Genomic DNA, 21,021 nt, shown 5'->3' with positions numbered 1-21,021 from the left:
ATTTGTGGGGTACATGAGATGTTTGGAGACAGGCATGCAAAGTGAAATAAGCACATATAGAGAATGGGGTATCCATCCCCTCAAGCGTTTATCCATCGAGTTGCAAAGCCCATGACACTGTTTACGTTATTTAAAAATGTACAGTTAAGCGACTGGAGTTTTTTCTTAATAGAAGAAGGAAAAACCTAAATTGCTGGCTGTCATTCCCAGTTCCAGTCCTGTATTTTATAGGCAGTAGCATCTGATATACCCTGAAACCTCAATTATTTCAGAAAATTAACTCTCAGGAGCCCAGCCAAGGGGTAGGAAGTAAAGCGAAAGCTTTGAAACAGCCACAATAGTTACCATCAAGACTGGGTACTGAATTTCATATACCGCAGTGCCAGAAATATCCTCTGCTGCATAGTCAGAGGCTGTTGACCTTTACTCTACAAAACGTCTTGACAAGCCAGGTTATCTGGGGGCTCTGTGACTTCTGGTATTCTCCATACCCAATCCCTAGGGAGACAGTCGATCAAAAACGTCCCCTGAATTCACCAAGCAAAGACCTCTGGGGCCACTTCTTGTGGGGTCATCCTGCCCCCACGTGCCTTACAAGGCTGACCTCTAGGTATTGCTCTGTTAATAATTGATCCGTTTGATCCTGAATAATCAAGCACAGGTTGAGTTAAAGTCATGGTGCTCTGTTTTGAAACGGACATCTGCATACAATCCATCCTTGAACAATTTACATTCACAGTGGTGAAGATAAGGTTTTGGTGCTTATTTTCAAGGGGGCAATCATGTAGAGAATTAACTAAGGCAGAACGTGGTGGATCAATGAAGCATGGTCGTAACCAGATCCCTCTCCACGTGAGGCCCTGGGGGATCGATTGTATTGGAGAAGAGGTGCTTTATAAATAAATGAGTGTCTGTGCAGGGCTGGATAATTTTCCCCAGCTGACTCTGCACCTAGGGCTGGTCTGGTCTCCAGAGCGAGAAACACACTGGCCTCTCCTACCCTGTCCATCCCTTGTTAAAGGCAAATGGTAAGTGCCTTGGATATTGGGGCACCCGTGTCCAAGTGGCCCGAGGTGGTCATGACTGGCTATGGCAGCCCCAGATCCATAGATGTCCTTGCCGTTTCCAAAGAAGCTTATGTTACAGAGAAAGCAGCTGAGCACCGAGACCCTTTTGGGCCTCCTGAGGCCCTTTCTGAACACAGGCAGGTTCAAAGTCGTGGTGAGGGGGAGTCCCGCTAGGTCCAAACCTGAGCCAGCTCTAAGGATGTCTCAGAGAACCGAGCAAGGTGAAATTTAGATACATGCTGTATGACCCCAGCCCATGGGATGTTAGGAGCTATTTTCTGAAGGAGGGTTCCATGGCTTTAAAAGATGAAAAAACTAGGTTAAACCAAGTTTTTTGTTTTTGTTTTTGTTTAATTATTTGTTGCGGGACTTCTGAGAGTCTTTATCATGCTAGCGGACATTATAAGTCTCTAAAACGCGGGGGTGTAGCACAAAGGAGAGCGCATTGCACACTCCAGGTGGTGATGTCCACACTGGATTGTACTGTGTTCTGCAAGAATGGAGGCCCGGGAGTCATGCTACACAGCTGGCCTAGAAGCTCTTTTCCTAACACTTGGCAGAAATAACATAAAGGAAGCTCAAGAGCTCTGAAGCGCAGCACTGCCCTGTCCCCTGTGCCATAGTCCGGCTTCTCAATTTGGGGGCTGCACATTCCTGAGGCCAGAGCTGGATGGGGCAGTGGAATGGTTTCCACCCACGTGGCCTCCAAAAGGCAGCAAGTGCCACTAGTTATGTTCAGTGCTCCACCAGCCTTGTCTCCAAGGCTCTGCCCACCCCAGGACCCTCCAATGGGCAGGTCCCCTGGTGGCTCATGCCCAGTGGCAAGCCCCAGACTGCATCTCCACTGTAGCCACCAAGATGTGGGTGCAGTTTTGTCTCTGAACTGCTGCAATTTCAAATTCTCCTAGCCCGTCTCCTAGCTAGTCTGTGTAGCCCGTGCATCCGTGGAACATTCCAGATATGCCACCATCAGCTCTATGGATATGAGATTTGGACGTCTTGGTTTGCTGTGTTGTGTTATTTCTGACAAGTAAACTGGAAAATCCCCTGGGTCATTCCTTTGGTGTCTGGTGGGGCAACTTCCTTGGTCTTTAGGTCCTTTTCTGTCCCTTTCGTTTATGATTTCAAGGGAGTCTGTCGCACACGGCACATATTTGGCTGCACGGGGCCCATGTTAAACCCCAGCGTGCTGTGCTGCCTGTGCGTGGGCATTTCTGGTTTGTCATTTATTTCCCTTGGGATTTTGCCAAAGTGGGCTTTCCTTGGAAACTTTGTAAGAGCTGGACTTATGCGTTTTGAGGGTTGAGGGAAGGTTCTGTGGCTGGAAAAGGAAGCAGTCACCAGTGGACACACAGGTCCTCCCTCCCCCGCACAAGTGCAAACAAACCATCTTTGAAGCTGATCCCGCCCCTGCCCTGGGGTCCAGGGAAGCCCCCAGCTCTGAGTTATCGTTTCCTGCACCTTGGCCAGTGATCCCAGCGTCGCGTCTGGGCATTCCACCCCGCTCCCTCATGGGGCATCTGTGCTTTATCTCAGCCCTTCCAGCCTGCATTCCTGCACACAGACGCCGGCTGGCTTGGCCCCGTTTGTTCTTGGAACACCAAGGCGCTCCTTCTGCTTTCTCCACTCCGAGTACTTGAGACGTTTTCAAGAAGTCTCTTTGGAAAAGCAAAATAAGTAATATTCCAGGGCCCAAGGCATGCACTCCCCTGAGCCCCGTGTTTCTCCACCCACCCCAATTCAGGCACTTTCTTACAGCTCTTCAGAAACATATGGTTCATACACCATCACTTGCGTTCTCTCTGCTGTCATCCCCCTTCCGTGACTAGTCCCTTGTTCTAAGGCCCCAAATTGTACCTGGGGCCTAGCAGTAGCTGCTTCTGGGACCTAATTCTTCCCTACCTTTCTCCCCTATTCCTCTCTCCTCCCCAACCCTCCCTGTCCTTAACCCTTCCTTCTTCCCTCTCTCCCTTCCTCTGTGTCCTTGACCCTTGACTTCTCTGTCCTTGACCCTCCTTCCCTCTCACCCACTAGTATTTTCTGGCTGTCTACTCTGTGCTGGACACTGTTCTGGGACTTAGGGATCCACTAGTGAACAAATGAAATGAAATCTTTGCTCTCACGGTGATTGTTTGGTAGGTAAGCGAGATAGACATTAGCATGGAAGGCAGTAAGTAAGCAAGCGAAATTCAGACAGCAATGAAAGCCACAGGGGAAATTCCACAGGGTTAGGAGCGAGAGGGTGGCTGCCTGGTTTGGGGGTGAGGTTGGCCCCTGCAGATGAGTGTACAGAAAGGCCACTCTGAAGAGGCGGCCTTTGGGGATGGACGCAGACCTGGGGAGGTCTGAGGGAAGAGTGTTTCAGGGAGAGGGAACGCAGGTGGCGGAGGCCATGAACTTGGAGAGGTGGGCTTGCTCCCGCAGGCTTTCAGCAGCAGTGCAGCGTGGTTTGATTTACTGTTTGAAAAGATCACTCTGGCTGCCTTTGCAAAATGGACTATAGGGAGGCAAGGGTTGAAAAAAGGGGGATGTGTGAAATTGAAAACGAATCCCGTGACAGGAGCGTGATGGAAGGCGGTGCATTTCACAGGGGGTGTGCCCCGCAGGCCCTGTCATGAGCGCGGTTACTTAAAATGCAACTGGAATTGCCCAAATGTGATCAATACACAGGTAATTCTCAGCTTCCCTTGCATAAAATGAGGGGTGGCTGCACTTTTTACCACTCAGGACGCAAGCAAGCGGGAGAGGCGCTGGGGAAAGTGGACTCAGAGGTGACTTTTACTAGCGCTCTGTGGTGCATTCTAGGAGCTGTGCTGACTCCACAGCTGAACTGGGGGTGCAGAGGTCATCGGGCCATCTCACCACCAAACCCACCACAGGTTTTGAAGTAGAGAGCTTACTACAGCTGCCCAGAGACTCAGCCACAGATGAGAGAACATGGGGGCAGGGGTGTGGCCTGGGACTCAAAGGAGATGTTTTACCCCGTTCTGGAAACGTCCAGAAAAGAAAGGATGTGGTCTCGGTGATGGCTGCAGCCCCTGCAGTGACTTGTGAGGATAGCAGCTTGTGTGTGTGAGAGAGAGTATATTGATGTGTGCAGGAAGGGCACAAATCAGTCTGCTTATTCTTAAATCTACTTCTGCCCTGTTCTTCATGTAAAGTGCTTAATTATGTGCACATTCAGAAATCAGTAGTGCATTCTGTATATTTCACAAGCGGGCCACCCACAGAATTGCCACCTGGATTATGACAGTCTTGTTGGCACCCCAGAAGCCCCCAGATGTCCCTTTCCCTTCTACAAAAGTGACCACCATCCTGCCTTCTAACTCCAGAGATTCATGTTGCCTTTTTATACAAACAAAAGTCAGATTTCATGACTCTTTTGTGTCTTGAGTGTCAGCTCCATCACTGACTCTGACCTCAGGCAAGTTACTTGCTGCCTTGTGCCTTCATGTCCCCATCTATAGAATGAGACAGTCACAGTTCCTCCCTTCAAAGGCTGTGCTGAGGATGATGAGTTAGTGCATGTCAATAAAAGGGATCTTCCATAAATGTGACCTGCTGTTTTATTTGTTTATGATTTTTTTTTTTTTTGAGACAAAGTCTTGCTCTGTTGCCCAGGCTGGAGTGCAGTGGCATGATCTTGGCTCGCTGCAACCTCTGCCTCCTGGGTTCAAGTGATTCTTCTGCCTCAGCCTCCCAAGTAGCTGGGACTACAGGTGCCTGCCAGCACGCCTGGCTAATTTTTGTATTTTCAGTAGAGACATGGTTTCGCCATATTGGCCAGCTGGTCTTGAACTCCTGACCTCAGGTGATCCATTCCCCTCGGCCTCCCAAAGTGCTGGGATTACAGCTGTGACCCACCATGCCCAGCCTTGTTTATGAATTTAATTGCCTTGATTTCTTGTAGGACATGGTTCAAATTTTAAAAATCTATTTGTGTAGGAGAAAAAAATGGGCTACTCTGATCTTTGGAGATGGGCTTCCTCACCCTCATGCCCTGCTTCTTCCATGGGATAGATGAGTGGACATAGCCCCAGAGCACCGCCCAAGGCTCCCTCCCCCCGCTTCCTCCAGGGGACCTCAGGATGTGTATCTGCATGAGGGAGATGATGTCCTCGCCGGGGGCTGCTGAGAACTCCAGTGAGTGTATCCCCTGCCATGGCTCCCTGGAGGAGTGTGGACCAGTGGCCCAGGTTTTGCCAGTTGTGCCTCTGGCAGAGGGGCCATGGGTGTGCTTTGAAAAGGCTCTACGCAGAAGCTGGGTGCACCAATGCGTGAGAAACAGGCGGGGGAGGAATGAACAGAGAGACCCACCCTCCAAAGCTCAGGAAGCAGGGAAAGGAACCCAGTGATGGAAAAGTGTTTTGTAACTGGCCTGCTTTGTTCCGCAGTTCAGGGATCTTTCACTAGGGCCCCTCAGTGCCCACGGCAAGCCTGGGACAAAGCGGCTCCTGTGTGGGGAGGCGTGCAAAGCCCACGCGGAGCCTGGTCACCGCAGAGCCCTGCCGTGAGCCCGGCAGCCACGATGACCCTGGCAGGGCTGGGCCTCCTGGTGCCGACAGAGGGTGAGACACAGGGAGTCTCTGTGCTGATGAGAACTGGGCCAGGCAGTTGCCCAGCCAAGTGGCCCAGAGGCTGTGGGCACCTGGAGAGCCCGGTCTGAGTATCTCAGCGTAGGCCTTGCTGGTACACCAGTAACCACCAGAAACCGCCAGCACCAGGTTTAACTCACATGGCCACCTGGAGCCGACACCAATAAAAGGCCAGGCCCCCGTTGGGAGGGCTTTTGCCAGCGTCCTTTTTTTGCCTTCATTTAAAAATGTATCTTTATAAAGGCAATATGTTCCTACGTTTAGGAAAAATATATAAAAAAGACATCCAGCAGAAAATGTCTTCCCCCTTCTGGTCTGCTCTCTAATACTGGTTTTTCTCTAGCCTCCTAGAACATTATTTCACAACCTTTGTTTCATTATTACCAACCCCCCACCCCCAGCCAGGAGCCTTTTAAGACAATTTTTTTCCTAATCTCCATGCCATGAAATGTCAGTGCTATAGACACACAATGTGTCTGTTCATGTACCATAGCCCTTTGCAGGGCCACAAAGCATTGTCATATGGAAGATTTTTTTCAACACCCCTCCCGCAGAGAACCAATTTTTACCCCCGTGGAAGCAACGTCATCCACCTTGAGGATGAATGCTTTAGGGTTTTTTTTTTTTTTAATGTAATCCCGAGCATATGCAAATACACATGTATTCTTATTTTCCCCTTTTCTACAAAAGGTGGTAAAACGTACACATAGGTCCCCCATGGGTGGAAACTTCCATATCACTTGCTGTTACCCACAGTGCTGACGATTTGTCCTGTACCTGTCATTTGGTCAATGGGGACCCGTTCTCAGGAATTGGATGGTTGGTCTGAAGGCCCAGCCTCAGTTCTAGGATTTGTCTGGCTAAGAGTTGCTGTGGTTGTCCTGCCTGGCTCTCAGTCTGGCCTCATCACTGCCCTCTTTTGTAACTTTGGCCAAGTCACTTATAATGGTGCCCGACTCTCTGGGTTACTGTAAGAATGAAAATGGGGGCGTCCTGTAAAGCTCTTTGCCCAGTACCTGACGCGCACGGTGAGGGTTCAGTAGTTGCTGATCACTCTTCTTCCCCTAACCGCAGTGACATTTTCCTCCTCCTCCTCTTCCTTGTCAGTTGTGAGCTATAGGGGCAGGGGCAGAGCTAGGCTCTGACGAAGAGCCAGGAGGCTGACTCTTGGCCTGAATTCTCAAGTATGTTGTCAGGCTACCTCTGTAAATTCAGCAAAGGTTCAGCAAAGGATAGTTCGAGCCTTGAAAATGTCAAAGTCCAGAAAACTGTGGTTGCCTACAGAGGAGCCCACAGAATCTGCAAGAGTTGCTGTTGGAAGATCATTGAATTGAGCTGGTAGCCATTCTCTGTCCCTCTCCTGGGTGCCTAAACGGTATGCAGGTATCTGTCCCTGGGGCATCTCTTGTTTCCCTCTCTTGTTTCCCCTCCCTTTCTAAGAATGTCAGATTTCAAGCTGTGCCACTTAGCTGTCCTTTCATCTCGAATGATGTGGACTCTGTATTTCTGGCTTATGTAAGAGAGCTACGTTCCAGCCGACTCCAGACCCAGAAACGCTCAGTGATCTTTTTGAAATTCTGCAAAGCAAGTGTTTCCAAAGGAATGTGCACTTGCATTTGGAGGTCAGAAGCCACCAAACCACAAGAAAGTCCCTTCCCAGACTTGCTGTCCACGCAGCCCTCATTCCAGAGCAGCATCTTTCCTACCAAAAGCAGACAGCTCCTAAAAAAGAGGACCAAGTGAGAGGCAGCATCCAGTGTCATTCGTGGGCTCCCAGTCATCTGCTGGAACCAGCACTTTTAATTGTTCTGAATTGTTTATGCTATATTTAATTTCCAAATGAGGCTATTCTCTTGTGGTAACAGGTGAATATCCTTGTGAAAGAGTGAGGTGCTCCTTTAAGCAAGATTTATGGGTAGGTCAGCATCATAACCAATTTTAAAGGCCCTCCTTTGTAGTTTCATTCTTACTAGAACACAGGGCAGAAGGGCTAAGACTCACTTCCCTGCTCTGTGGGTGTGCTATGCTGGATGTACCATACCAGCTACCTCACTCATTTCAGGATGATGCCGCCACTCAGGTGATGGTTTTCAGCAGCATAACTTGTGGGGCTGGAAACTGCAATGGATTTTCCCTGATTCCAGCCACAACCCAAGATAATCCCTTTTTTTTTTTTTTTTTTTTTTTTTGAGAGAGGGTCTCCCACTCTGTCACCCAGGCTGCAGTGCAGTGGTGCCCTCATAGCTCACTGCAGCCTTAACCTCCCAGGCTCAAGCAATCTGCCTGCCTCAGTCTTCTCAGTAGCTGGGACTATAGGCACATGCCACCATGCCTGGCTCAACTTTTTATTTTTTATAGAGACACAGGGTCTTGCTATGTTGCCCAGTCTGGTCTCGAACTCCTGGGCTCAAGTGATCCTCTCGCCTCAGCCTCCCAAAAAGCTGGGATTATAAGTGTGAGCCACTGTGCCCAGCCAGAATATTATAATGTTAAAAAATCTACATAACTTTCTAATATCAGCGCTAGCTGTAGTCTGTTTCTCTCTAGAAGTGTAGAACTTGAAAAAGAATTTGGTTACTTTAGTCTATGAATTGGGTGGCAGTTACTCAACTCATTTCATACACTAGATTATTCTCTGTGCTCCCTCCCTTCCCACCCTTGATAAACCCATTTTGGATCAAGGGCAAAGCTTTGTTTTCCCAGGGGAAAACCCACAAAGAACAAACGAAAGCCCCCTGCCCTGAAGTAGCTGTGGTTGCCAGTCATTCCTAGACTTGAGATTTGGGTGTGTTTTGGTGTGTGCTGCCTTCAAGTAACATTCTGGACTCTCTTTTTGCTCTGAACCAGTTCAACTTTGTTTTAGCACCAATTTTCTTTTACTTTCCACCCTTTCAGAAAAAAAAAAAAAAAAAAAAAGAGGGGTTTTCTTCCTGGGGAATGATGAAACCATTTATTTGGCTCTTCTCTGCTGCATTTTTGACACCTCTTTAATTTTTTATGGATCCAGGGATCTGGTCAAGTTGTGCCTGTGAATAGACGCAGGGCTGGGGCCTGTTTTGCCCATCCAGGGTGTCAAGAATCTTTCTCTAGATGAAGTCAAAGACAAACTGAGGGCTGAATTTGAAGGAGTCCGTTCTGGTCCTCAGCAACAAATTCTGCTGCTCTCAGGTTTGGGGATGACATCTGTCTCATCCCTTTAAACAGTCATAAAATCAGATCTCTGGCAAGGCAGCCGAAGTGGATTCTCTGGTCATTTTATGATGAGCCTTGAGCACCCCAACTTGGTTTTATGGCAGGACTGTCTGTTGCGAGTAGTTTGGACTTAAGTCCCAGGCTGTCTGCAAACCAACAAATAGGTTTCATCTGAAGCCTGTTAGTTCCACTATCCCAGGAAAGCTGAAAGGACACTCCCTGGTTGTTTATTTCCAAAACTCTGGGCAAAGTAGAGGTTCTGTTGCATAAGCTGATGACGTGGAGGACGCCTTTGAAATGTTCCGCAGCCGGTTCTTATAGATTTCTGGAAGTTGATGGTGTCTTTTGAATTCTCAGCTTTATTAAATGCCCAAAAAAGAATTGACCCAAAATTGATGAAAGCACCCTCTCCCCTTCTTACAGATGGATTGAGTTGTGGTCTGCTTCAGCACTTGGAAAAGGAGCAGCCAACTGGTGCTCCATGGGCTGCATTTCGCCCGCAGATATTTTGTTTGGCCCACACGGTATTTGAAAAAATATTTTGATTAGATGCCAGTGTTGAAAAACCGGGGATTGCACATAAAAATAGGGATTTCTGACTTTGCTTAGAAAATCCAAGGATCTAGCCACCTTGGGCCCCACCTCCTGCATGGCAGCTACTGGGAGTCAAAACCAAGGCTGGCCCTGAGCAGAGGCTACTTCCTTTAGTTGGAACATCCACTTGCTCTGTCCACAGCCCCCGCCATTCCCTTTTGTCTTCCGACGATAGGTGGATTGTCCATTGTTATTTATCTTCACACTTGTTTTGTTGTTCCTCTTAGACTTCACCGATTTCACTCATTCAGGGTTCCTATCTGGACCCATTAGGCGTTTGAATTGTGCCCCCATTACGGAAGTGCCACACATATCCAAGGCTCACTAATCCAGGACCTGCGTCCGGCCGGGGCCTTCAAAAGTCTTCCCTCCCTCTATCTTCCTTCCTTCCCCTCCTTGTGGCTGGGGAAGATTTTTAAATGGGGGTAAGATTTTAAAACTTTTAATTAAATATTTTGAACATATGTAACTATAGCATAGTACAAGGTACCCCTACCTACCCACCATGAAGCTTCAGCTGTTATCAATGCATGGCCAATCTGATTTCTTCTACACCTTCATCCTGTTATATTCATTACCTGGTAATTTTGTTTTGGGGGTTTGTTGTTATTAGTTTTTTTTTTTTGTTTGTTTTTTTTAAAGACATAGGATCTTGCTATGTTGCCCAGGCTGGAGCATAGTGGCTATTCACAGGTGTAATCATGGTGCACTGCAGCGTTGATCTCCTGGGCTCAAACAATCTTCCTGCCTCAGCCTCCAGCATAACTGGGACTGTAGGTGCCTGCCATGGTGCCTAGCTACACAGCAATATTTTGAAGCAAATCCTAGACATCCTATAATTTCATGTAGAAATAGCATGTATCTCTGAAAAAAGGACTCTGAAAGTACAAGACCACTAGCACACATGGAAATTAATAATACTTCCTTAATATCATGAAATACCTAGTGTTTAAACTTCCGGTTGTCTTATATAAATATCATAAAAGTGTTTTCTTCTTTGTTTTTATTATAGTTCATTTGCGTCGGGAGTCAGACCAAGCATTGCAAGCAGATGCCTTTGTTTGAAGTCTGGTTTGATGGAGAGGTTCTTCCCCTAGATTAAATCTAGAGGTTCTTCCTCTAGATTAAATAATAAGATCCTTTTTTGGTTTCATCATTAGTATTATATTGCAATTTATTTGTTGAAAAAATGAGGTTGTTTATCCTGTGAAATTTTTCAGTCTGGCTTTTGCCAGTTACATCTCCATGATGAGGTTTTTAGTGTGTTCCTGTCTCCTCTGTATGTCCTGTAAGTTAGCAGTAAAACTGAGAGGCTTCATTCATTCAGATTCAATTGTTTTTGGCAAGATTGCTTCATGGGTGATGACACATCCTTCTGACAGGAGGTACGTGGAGTTGGGTTGCCTGTCTTTTGGTGATTGATAGTCAGTGCCTTGCTCCATTAATTCAGTGGTGCATGAATTATAAAATGGTGATATTCTATTCTAATTCTGCCATCCCTTCCTCTACTGTTAGCTGGAAAACTTCTATAAAGAGAAACTTCCCTTCATCAACAATGATAGAATTCATATAGGAAAAGCAGGATGAATGCTTGATTCTTTCCCTTTATTTACCAGTTTTTAAAATAATGGGTTGGTTCATTAATATCTTACAGTGATGATCCATTACGGTTGTTTGTGTGTAGTTGCTTTTTTTTTTTGGTACCATTATGAACTCATGAATTTAAGCATAATTGGTGTTTTAAGATTTTAATGGGCTTTTTTTTGGTAGTTCCTTTTGTCCTTATCATTTGAAGGACTGAAATAATATGACTTCCTGTCCTTTCTTTCTCTGGCTTAGCAATGTCCTCAGATATTCTGAAGCCTGAGGGAGGAAATAATCCTACATGTGAACTGAGGATCACATCTCCTGCACGTGAGAAGGGGAAATCATGAAATCGCTCTCGAATGCCAGCTGCTGAGATACTCCTTGCGGTGTTATGGAGTCTTTGAGCGTGATTCCAAAGCAGTTAGAGCTTGCAAGGCAGGGGAGGTTATTGGGAGGATTATTAGAGGGTATTGATTAGGATGTAGAGGCTGCTGTAACCAAACCCAAAGTAACAGTGACTTTAACAAGATAGATGATTTCTTCCTCTTGTAACAGCACAGGGATAAGCAGTCCATGGCTGGTATGCTGGCCCCATCGTACCAGGAAGCCAGGCTTTTTCTGTCTTATCACTCTCCATTCTCAGGGTGGTACCCTCATCTGCGTCATCCAAGATGGCTCCTGGATGGGGAAAAAAGAGGAAGGAGGGCACGCCCTTTCCTTTAAGGGCGTAACCCAGAAATCACATTTATCCCTTCAGCTAATACTGTATTGGCCAGAGTCTTGTCATGTAACCACACTGAGCCACAGAGGAGGCTGGGAAGTATAGTTTTTATATTTATATTACCCAGTCATGTGCACAGCTGAAACCTGCTACTGTGGAAGACAGGAGAATGGATTTGGGGTCTTTGTGCAGGATAGGTATGATCATAATGAGAAAACAGCTGCAAAAGGAGGTTGGATATTTTGTATGACTTGATATTCTTAGGAGTTTCTTTATTCCACAAATATTTATTGAATCCCTACTGTGTGCCAGTGAGGACACAGCAGCATGTGAAACAGAGTCTCTGCCTTCAGGGAGCGTACTTCTTAGTTGGTGAGACAAACAGTGAAATAAATATATATTATAATGTCAGGTGGTAAATACGTACTATAAAGAAAACCTAGGGCGGGGGGGTGGCTCACGCCTATAATCCCAGCACTTTGGGAAGCCGAGGCAGGCAGATCACTTAAGGTCAGTAGTGCAAGACCAGTCTGGCCAACATGGTGAAACCCCATTTGTACTTAAAATACAAAAATTAGCTGGGTGTGGTGGCATGCGCCTGTAATCCCAGCTACTAGGGAAGCTGAGGCAGGAAAATCCCTTGAACCTGGGAGGCAGAGGTTGCAGTGAGCCGCAATCGTACCACTGCACTCCAGCCTGGGGGACAGAGCGAGACTCTGTCTCAAAAAAAAAAAAACCGAAACAAACAACAAAAGAAAACCCAAAACAGAATGAGGGTGAGGCCTTAAATGTCCAGTTATTGCCAATTTTCCCCAAATTCAGGAAACTCCTCTCCTAACGGTCAGTCCAGGAATCTCAAAACATTTTCTTATTACCTTTTCTCTTGAAGCAAGTCTTTCAGCTTCAGCACTACTGACATTTCGGGCTGGATTATTCTCTGTTGTGAGGGGCTATCCTGTGCATGAAAGGATGTGTACCAGTGTTCCTAGCCTCAATGCACCGGATGCCAGTAGCACCCCAGATGTGGCCATCAGAAATGTCTGCAGATACTGCCAAGTATCCCCTGGGGGGCAGACTTGCCCCTGGTTAAGAACCACCATCTGAAGGATTTAGTGTCCAGCTCTGGTAGAAGTAACAGCTTTATAATATTGAGTGCTGACCACACCATGTGTGTTTCGGGGAAGGAGTGTCCACTCTACAAAAAGATTGTTACTGGTGGACTGGAGCATTCCTAGCACTCTCTGAGTGTGGGAAGCCACCGGGAACTAGTGTCTCCCCATGGCACCGCCTATTCCCTAGTACAGCACCCAGGCCAGGGGCCCCAGGGTCAGAAGATGTTGCTGAGTAGTTAGTGTCAAAGGAAGCTTGATTCTGAGCCTTCATTCTTCCTTGCTTGTGGCCTTGGGCGAGGCATGTGTGAAAATTGACTTACGGACTGCCCAGTGCCCCGCGGGTACCAAGGAGGGCTGATGCTGTGATGTGGATGCCGCCTCCTTTAGCATTCAGCTGGCGGGCTGGCTGCCTCGGGAACTGCTCAGGGGGCGTGTTGCTTGAGCATTTGCTTTTTTGGTTTGTTTCTTATCAACTGGTGTTCTTTCCTTCTTTAAACAGATATCCACTGAGTATGTAAAGTGAGCTGGGCTTGGTGCTAGGTGCTGGGACACAGAAGTGAACCAAATGGATGGGGCCTCCCTGCTGGCAGAGCTTGCTCTGCAAGGGGAAGGCTGTTCATCAAATGTCAACCAGAAAATGATGAGAATTTCAGATGTTGGGGGTGGAGACTAAGTGCGGAGTTCAATAAAGTGACGATGGGGACGGGCATAACTTCAAACGGGGTGGTCAGGACCAACCTCTTTGAGGAAGTGACTTTGGATTTGAGACCGGGAGGAAGAGAGTGAGGGGAAGGAATTCCAGGCAGAGGGAAGAGCAAGCACGCAGGGCAGAGCTGGGAGGAAACGTGGTTTGTGTGGAGGACAGAGAGAGGTCTGGTGTGGTTGAGAGTAATGACGGCGCCGTCATGGAAAGGGAGCATGGAGGGGACAGGCCTCGCGGGTTGAGAGCTATGGATTTTATTTTGGGAGGAAGGGGAAGCTACTGGCAGGTGGAAGGTTGAAGTTTTGGAGGGAGTGTGTTTGCCAGACTGACAAGTACAGGAAATATTGTAACAATGCTAATGATCCCTCCCCCTTACCGGGCGCCGTGGAAGGCAGGGACGGTCATCTCTGCATCTTAGACGTGAAAGCAGGCTGAGAAAAGGGAGGGATTTGTCTGAGGTTACAAAGCCAGAGGCACAGGCAATGGGTGGTTAGAGGCACGTGTGTGAGAAGTGATTCTGAGTCCACCTATAAAGAGAATAGGGCATTTATCCTGGGCTGCTCCCCCTGCCTTTTCACTCCTTCATCTGATGAGACTCCAGAAAACTGGCTTTTGCCCCAGACCCACTGATCTGACCTCCTCCTGGGCCCTCCATGTGGATTCCCTGCAGGAACCTCACATTCAACCAGCGCTAAAGTGAATTCCTGCTACTGCCCCTACTTTCCCTCTGGCCCCCATGCTCAGCTCCCATCTGTTGCCTAAGGAACTTGGGGGTGTGGCCTTAGGTGAGTTACTGAATGTCTGTGACCTCAATTTCCCCATCTGCAAAATGGGGATATTAGCAGTGCTTGAGGTTTAAAGGAAATGATGTATGGGAAGTGAGTATAACCAGGTCAGCCACACAGCCCTCCATAGAGAGCAGCTATCAGCTTCATCATCTTCTTAGCCTCATCTTTATCTGTCCAGGGCTGCAGAAATGTCTTCATCTCTGCACTTGGGATGTGCTAACCCTCCTTTAATATCTTCTCACCAGTTTTTGGCCCCCACATAGCCTCTCCCAGATTTGAACGGGCCCTTTATTCCAGACAGATGTGAAACCCCTTCATCACGGCTTCCTGTTTGAGGGAGCAGCCCCTTCAGCCAGACAGAGTGAGAAGCCAGGAGCTGGCACCCTGGGAATCCCAGGTGGGTGCTGTGCCCTACCCAGGTCCTCTGAGTCCTGAGGGTCCTGGTCTGGTTCCTCTGTTTTCTCTCTGGACCATTTCAGAACCAATTCCCTCAACTATCTCTGGGATTTTTTTTATTTTGAGACAGAGTCTCACTCTCTCTCTCTCAGACTGGAGTGCAGTGGTGTGATCTCGGTTCACTGCAACCTCTGCCTTCAGGGTTCAAGTGATTCTCCTGCCTCAGCCTCCAGAGTAGCTGGGATTACAGGAGTGTGCCACCATGTCCGGATAATTTTTGTATTTTTAGTAGAGACGGGGTCTCGCTTTGTTGGCCAGGCTGGTCTTGAACTCCTGACCTCAAGTGATCCACCCACCTCGGCCTCCCAAAGTGCTGGGATTACAGGCACGAGTCACCACACCTGGCAGCTATCTCTGGGATTTTTAAACTCCTACTGTTTTCTTTTTCCCTGGACTTCCTATTATCTGAACATCATTATCTGTATTTGGTGCAGGATTGTTCCAGACCAGGGTCAGTTTTTCCTCCTGTGAGACTGACAACATTGGCAAGAAAGCAAGGGAAAGAAGGAGGAGGAATGGAAGGAAGGGAGGCTGATAAAGTGTGGTATTGGTGAGAGGTGTGAAACATGTCCTCTCAGTCATTATTGGTGGGCATCTGCATGGGTAGAACCTCTTTTGAAGGGCAATTTGGTGAAATGAACCCAAATTTAGAATGCACACATCTTTTAATCCAGAATATCCCACTTCTAGAAATGTATCTTTAGAGGTGTGCTGGCCCAGCTGTGAGCCAGGCTGGCTGTTGATTCCATGTCACTGGTCCCTAGCCCTGCACAGTGTTCTCTGGCATGAAGCTTGGTGACTTCAGGAGCTCTTGGTTTTCCTGGATCCCCAGAGACAGGTGGTGGCCAACTACTCAGGGACCACAATAAGCCTCATCTGTCTTCAGGAAGCTGGGTCCATCCGGATACCTGCTGCATGTGGTGTGTGGGATGTTGACTCCAGCCTTGTCTATAGTAGCAGGAGACTAGAAACAGGCTAAATGTCTGTTAATAAGATGCAGACACACAAGGAAATACTGAGCAAGAGTAGAAGGGAGACTTTCTCCTGATTGTGTTTTTAGATTTTTTTTTTTTTTTTTTTGATACAGGGTCTTACTCTGTCACTCAGGCTGGAGTGCCATGGTAGGATCATGGCTCACTGCAGCCTCAAACTCCCAGGCCCAAGTGATCCTCCCACCTCAGCTCCCCAAGTAGCTGGGATTACCAGCATATGCCACCACACCTGGCTAGTTATTTTTTGTAGAGATGGGGTCTCACTATGTTGCCCAGGCTGGTCTCAAAACTCCTGAGCTCAAGGAATCCACCAACTTTGGCCTCCCAAAGTGCTGGGATTACAGGCATTAGCAACCATGCCCAGCCCCTAGGAGAGAATTTTTAAAAAGAAAGGGGCAGATTTCAGGTCCTAGAAATGACCCCAGAGGCTGGAGTGAAAATGAGGATTTAGAAACAGAAACCTTTCTGTTCTGGTTGGGGCTGTGTTTCCGGCTGTGTGTATGCATGATCAGCCTCGCCCACCCCTCAGCTGTGAGGGGAGGTTGACTGCGGCTGTGTGGAGGCTTTCTTGCCTCCAAACCTTTGCCCGTGCCTTAACCACCGCCTGGAAATCCTGCTCTCCTGTGACTTTTTTTTTTTTCTTTTTTTTTCTTTTTTTAACAGAGTCTTGTTTTGTTGCCCAGGCTGGAGTGCAGTGGCACAATCTCTGCTCACTGCAACCTCTGCCTCCTGGGTTCAATTGATTCTCCTGCCTCAGCCTCCCAAGTAGCTGGGATTATAGGTGTGTGCCACCACACCTGGCTAATTTTTGTATTTTTAGTAGAGATGGAGTTTTGCCATGTTGGCCAGGCTGGTCTCGAACTCCTGACCTCAGGTGATCCGCCCACCTCGGCCTCCCAAAGTGCTGGGATTACAGGCGTGAGCCACCATGCCTGGCTCTCTGCTGTGACTTTTGAAATCTGGCCAGCGTTCCAAGGCTCTGACAATGTCTCTGCTCTGCACCTGGAGGGTTTCTCTCTTGCCTTGAAGTCCTGGAAATGAACATGGTCTCTTTCAGGTGTTTCCATTTATTTATTTATTTTTTCTCCCTTGCTCGAGTCTCTGGGTAGTGAGGACAAATGCTGTGACTTGTCTGCACTGCTGACTGCCCCTGGGCTGGCTTTGCACATGGGAAGCCCTTGACAACATTTGCTGACGTCCACCCTTTGCTCAAAGACCTGGCTCAGCTTCCTGCATAAAAGGTGCTCACCCAATATTTGTGGTATTGAATGAATAACCAGGCATGAAACTGAGAACCGAGACTGCCTGGGTTTAAAATGATTTAAAACTATTTGTCACAAAAGAACAATAATGATAATAGCAGCTCATGCTTAGATGTTTACTGTTTACCAGACATTCTTCTAAGACTTTGCTGCATTAGCTCATTTAACCCTCATGGCAGCCCGCAGAGGCATTTTATAGATGAGGAAACTGTAGCCCAGGGAGGTTAAGTAACTGGTCCAAGGTCCCACAGCAAGTGAGTACATTTGTACATGTTCTTTAGTTTTGTTTTTAATTTTAAAAATTTTATTTAATATTTTTGGAGGGGACAGGGTCTTGCTCTGTCACCGAGGCTGGAGTGCACTGGTGCCACCATGGCTCACTGCAGCCTTGAACTCCTAGGCTCAAGCGATCCTCCCACCTCAGCCTCCTGGGTAGCTGGACTATAGGCGTGCGCCACCACTCCTGGCTGTTTTTTCTTAATTTTGTAAAGACAGGGTTTCACTATGTTGTCCAGGCTGGTCTTGAACTCCTGGCCTGAAGCAGTCCTCCCAGCTCAGCCTCCCAAAGTGCTAGGATTACAGTATGAGCTGCCACACCCCGCCTCTTTAGGTTTTTTTGAAAAAAGATGCTATATGTTTCTTTGGGAGTTCAGGAGTGCAAATAAAAACCTCTAGCATCTGCTAACAAGATTTGCCAGTGAATAAACCCTGAGGAGACAGACTGTGTCCTGGTCCTAGAATCAGGCTGTTATCTCTTCTCAGCAGGATGGCTTTGGAACCCAGGGCCCTCTTAGTGCCATGCAGTCCAGCCTCAGAGGGCACAGTGGATCGACAGAGGCAGATGCTTGGGGGACTCCACAGGCCAGGCCGGGGCATGACCTCAAAAATGTGCTGGCCACTGGGCCCGTGAGAAAATCGATTTCTCACCTCCAGCCAGCAGTGCTGCCCAGCACCGGGTCATCCTGCAGTTGTTGTGACAGCAAACCCGAGTGCCATGGAAAGGATTGTGAAACCCGGGAGCTGGCTGCCTGGAGAGCAGGACACTGCACTCGGCTCCATGTGTTTGGCGGGGCGGGGGGCGGGGGCGGGGGGGCGGCCAGAGGGGATGGGGGGGCCGGGGTCGGTGGGGCGGGGGTGGGGTCGGCGGCCTCATCCTGTGCTTCTCCTTCTCCTTCTCCTGTGCTCCTTGTTGTTCTGTTGTGCTTGGCACCAGCTTGTTTTGGACACAGAAGTACTCCTTTTGCAGGGAGACCCATGAGATTGCACCCCCTTTGCATGCCAAATGTCTAGCCCAGCTGGCATGCACCCCTGTTCTGAGGGCTGCGTTCCAACTCCCTGCTCCTCCCGAAGATAGCATCCCCGTGGACCCAGCTGGCAGAGAGTATGAGGTGGCCGGGGACGCCCAGGAATCGGGCATGTGAGCCGGCCAGGGTTTCCCTCTCTAAACAGCAGCAGTGTTTGCATCCTGGCCTGGCCAGGGTGCTCCCGACCGGGCCAGCGGGGCCTCCCTCCTGCTGTGGTTACAGGCTGTTTCTGGGGGTGGAAAACAGAAACCAGCTCTGTGTTTTCCAGGCTGCCAGGGTTCTGAGAAATTCATGCCTCAGCCCAGGAACTGGAACTCCGTGCTCCTGCCCACCCCCTGGCCTGTTTGGAGAAGGGGGCAGCAGCTCTCAGCATGCTAGTTTCCTGTTCTGTTCCGATTAGGGAGAAGGTTCTCAGGATGGCCTTGTGACTCAGAATGCAGACGCCTTGGCTCCATCTAAGAGGGCCACGCCTTTTGGTCGCAGACCCCTTCCCCAGTCCAATCACCCCCAGCTGTGTGATGCCAGAGTGTGCCAGTCGTGGGGGCTCACCCCAAAACAGGCTCTGGCCAGGCCTATCCTGGAAAGAATTCCCTAAATTCAAACTCCAGATCTTACAGCCCTTGGTTTCTTATTATCAGAGTTCTTAGCTGTTCGGGGTCCCCTCTGTAAGGCTGGAAGGGGAGCTGGAAGGAAAGCAGTCAAGTAAATTCCTGCTGGGTGGGTGTGATAATGGGGTTAGGGCCCCCTCCTGTGGGGGCCTTGAATTTCAAAGAGGGGCTCGCTCACCCTAATGGGGCTCTTAATAGTGATGTTTTCTCACTGAGGTTGGGACTTCTGCTTTGGAAAGTTTGGCATCCTGACCCAAATTTCTTGCACTTTGGTCAGTTCTACTCAACACATCTGCAGAGTGCCTACTGTGTGCCAGGCAGAAAACAAGTCAAAGAGCATTGCTTCAGGCCAGGCGCGGTGGCTCACACCTGGAATTTCGGTACTTTGGGAGGCCAAGGCAGGTGGATCACTTGAGGTCAGGAGTGCAAGACCAGGCTGGCCAACATGTTGAAACCTTGTCTCTACTAAAAATACAAAAACTAGCTGTGCGTGGTGGCACACGCCTGTAATCCCAGCTACTCAAGAGGCTGGGGCAGGAGAATCGCATGAACCTGGGAGGCAGAGGTTGCAGTGAGCTGAGACTGTGCTACTGCACATGAGCCTGGGAGAAAGAGCAAGACTGTCTCAAAAAAACAAAAAAAAAGACAATTGCATTGCTTCAGGACCTTGCACTATGGTTTGTAGTGTGGCCAGGTGTAGTTATACTGTGTGTGTGTATATGGGTGTGTGTATGTGTGTGTGCATGGATAAAGAACACTGGGGCTAGTATGGGCAGGAGAAATAATTAGGTTTAATCAGGTCCTCCTTGAACTTCAGTGGTTAACTCAGGGTCACTTTAGGCCTGAAAAAAAGCTTCTGTCTTTACTATTAAATGAAATGTTATCAGCAAGGCAGGAATCCAGGGTAGGCCCTGGAACCAGAACTTCTGGATGCAAATCATTGCTCGGCCACGTGCTACCTGCGTAACTCTGATCGAGGCCCTTTGCCTCACTGAGCCTTGATTTACTGAACTGCAAAATGGGAGTAATCATTATAACACTTACCTCATGGGTCACTGTGAACATTGGGTGGGTTAGTACATGTAGATTGCTTAGAACAAGGCCTGGCACAGAGTAAATACCCAGTAGATACCAAATACCACCACTGCCACCACTATCATGATCACCATCACCACTGTCATCTATCAACACCTGCTTCCAGCCAGGTAAATTGGTAGGTGCTGGGTCAATGAAGTGAGATTCCTGCTCTGTGGTTCTTACAGTCTAGTAAGGAAGAAAAAAACGCCAGAAAGAAATAGATTTCAGCTGGTGACACATGCCATGAAGAAAAGAAACAGGGTGCTGGGGGAGAGAAGACTTTAGACAGGGTCATCAAGGAAGGCCTCTCTCAGAGGTGACACTCTCCTGCCCTAAGTGTGTTAGAATGCTCTCTAGATGTGCCAGGATGTGCAAAAATACCAGCTCTTGTATGGTGGGTGCAAAGGAGACCTGTCTCCTTTTGTCTTCCTTCTCTCCAAATAATCCCGTCCCCACCGCCTTCCTTCCCTCTCTTCCTCCCTCCTTCATTACCTTCTTTCTTCTCTCTCCCTCCCTCTCTCTCCCTCTCTTCCTTTCCTTTAAATAATAAATTGCTTTTATTAAATGCATATAAATATGTTTAAAATATATGTGAGTACACAAACATACTGTGTACTTACCCCTCCCCCTAAGCTTAAAGAACAATAGGATAGTCATTTCCTCTGAGCTCTTCTGCGTAGAAAATGTTTTCTGGCAAATCTTTCAGTTACATTTTTCTAAAAGATGACTTTAAAAAAACAGTTTTCCCCTGATATTGTTATCACACCTAAAAATGAAGAATTCTTTAATATTACCAAACTCAGTGTTCAAATTCTCAATTGTCTCATAAATGTCCTAATATTTCGCTTTTTTTTTTTTTTTTTTTTTTTTTGAGACAGAGTCTCGCTCTGTCGCCCAGGCTGGAGTGCAGTGGCATGATCTCGGCTCACTGCCAGCTCCGCCTCCCGAGTTCACGCCATTCTC

At 48.1% G+C, this 21,021-nt stretch overlaps 1 protein-coding gene across 6 annotated transcripts in view; it reads left to right on the top strand.

Moving 5' to 3' along the window:
* The window catches only part of NFATC2 (nuclear factor of activated T cells 2), a 178,586-nt gene that overhangs the window by 132,752 nt on the left and 24,813 nt on the right, over positions 1-21,021 (top strand). The window lies entirely within an intron of this gene.

The sequence above is a fragment of the Pan troglodytes genome, chromosome 21 (assembly GCF_028858775.2).
Source record: "Pan troglodytes isolate AG18354 chromosome 21, NHGRI_mPanTro3-v2.0_pri, whole genome shotgun sequence".
NCBI classification, from domain to species: Eukaryota; Metazoa; Chordata; class Mammalia; order Primates; family Hominidae; genus Pan; species Pan troglodytes.
The sequence above is the reverse complement of the archived record's forward strand: the minus strand, read 5'-3'. Positions and strand labels throughout refer to the sequence as shown.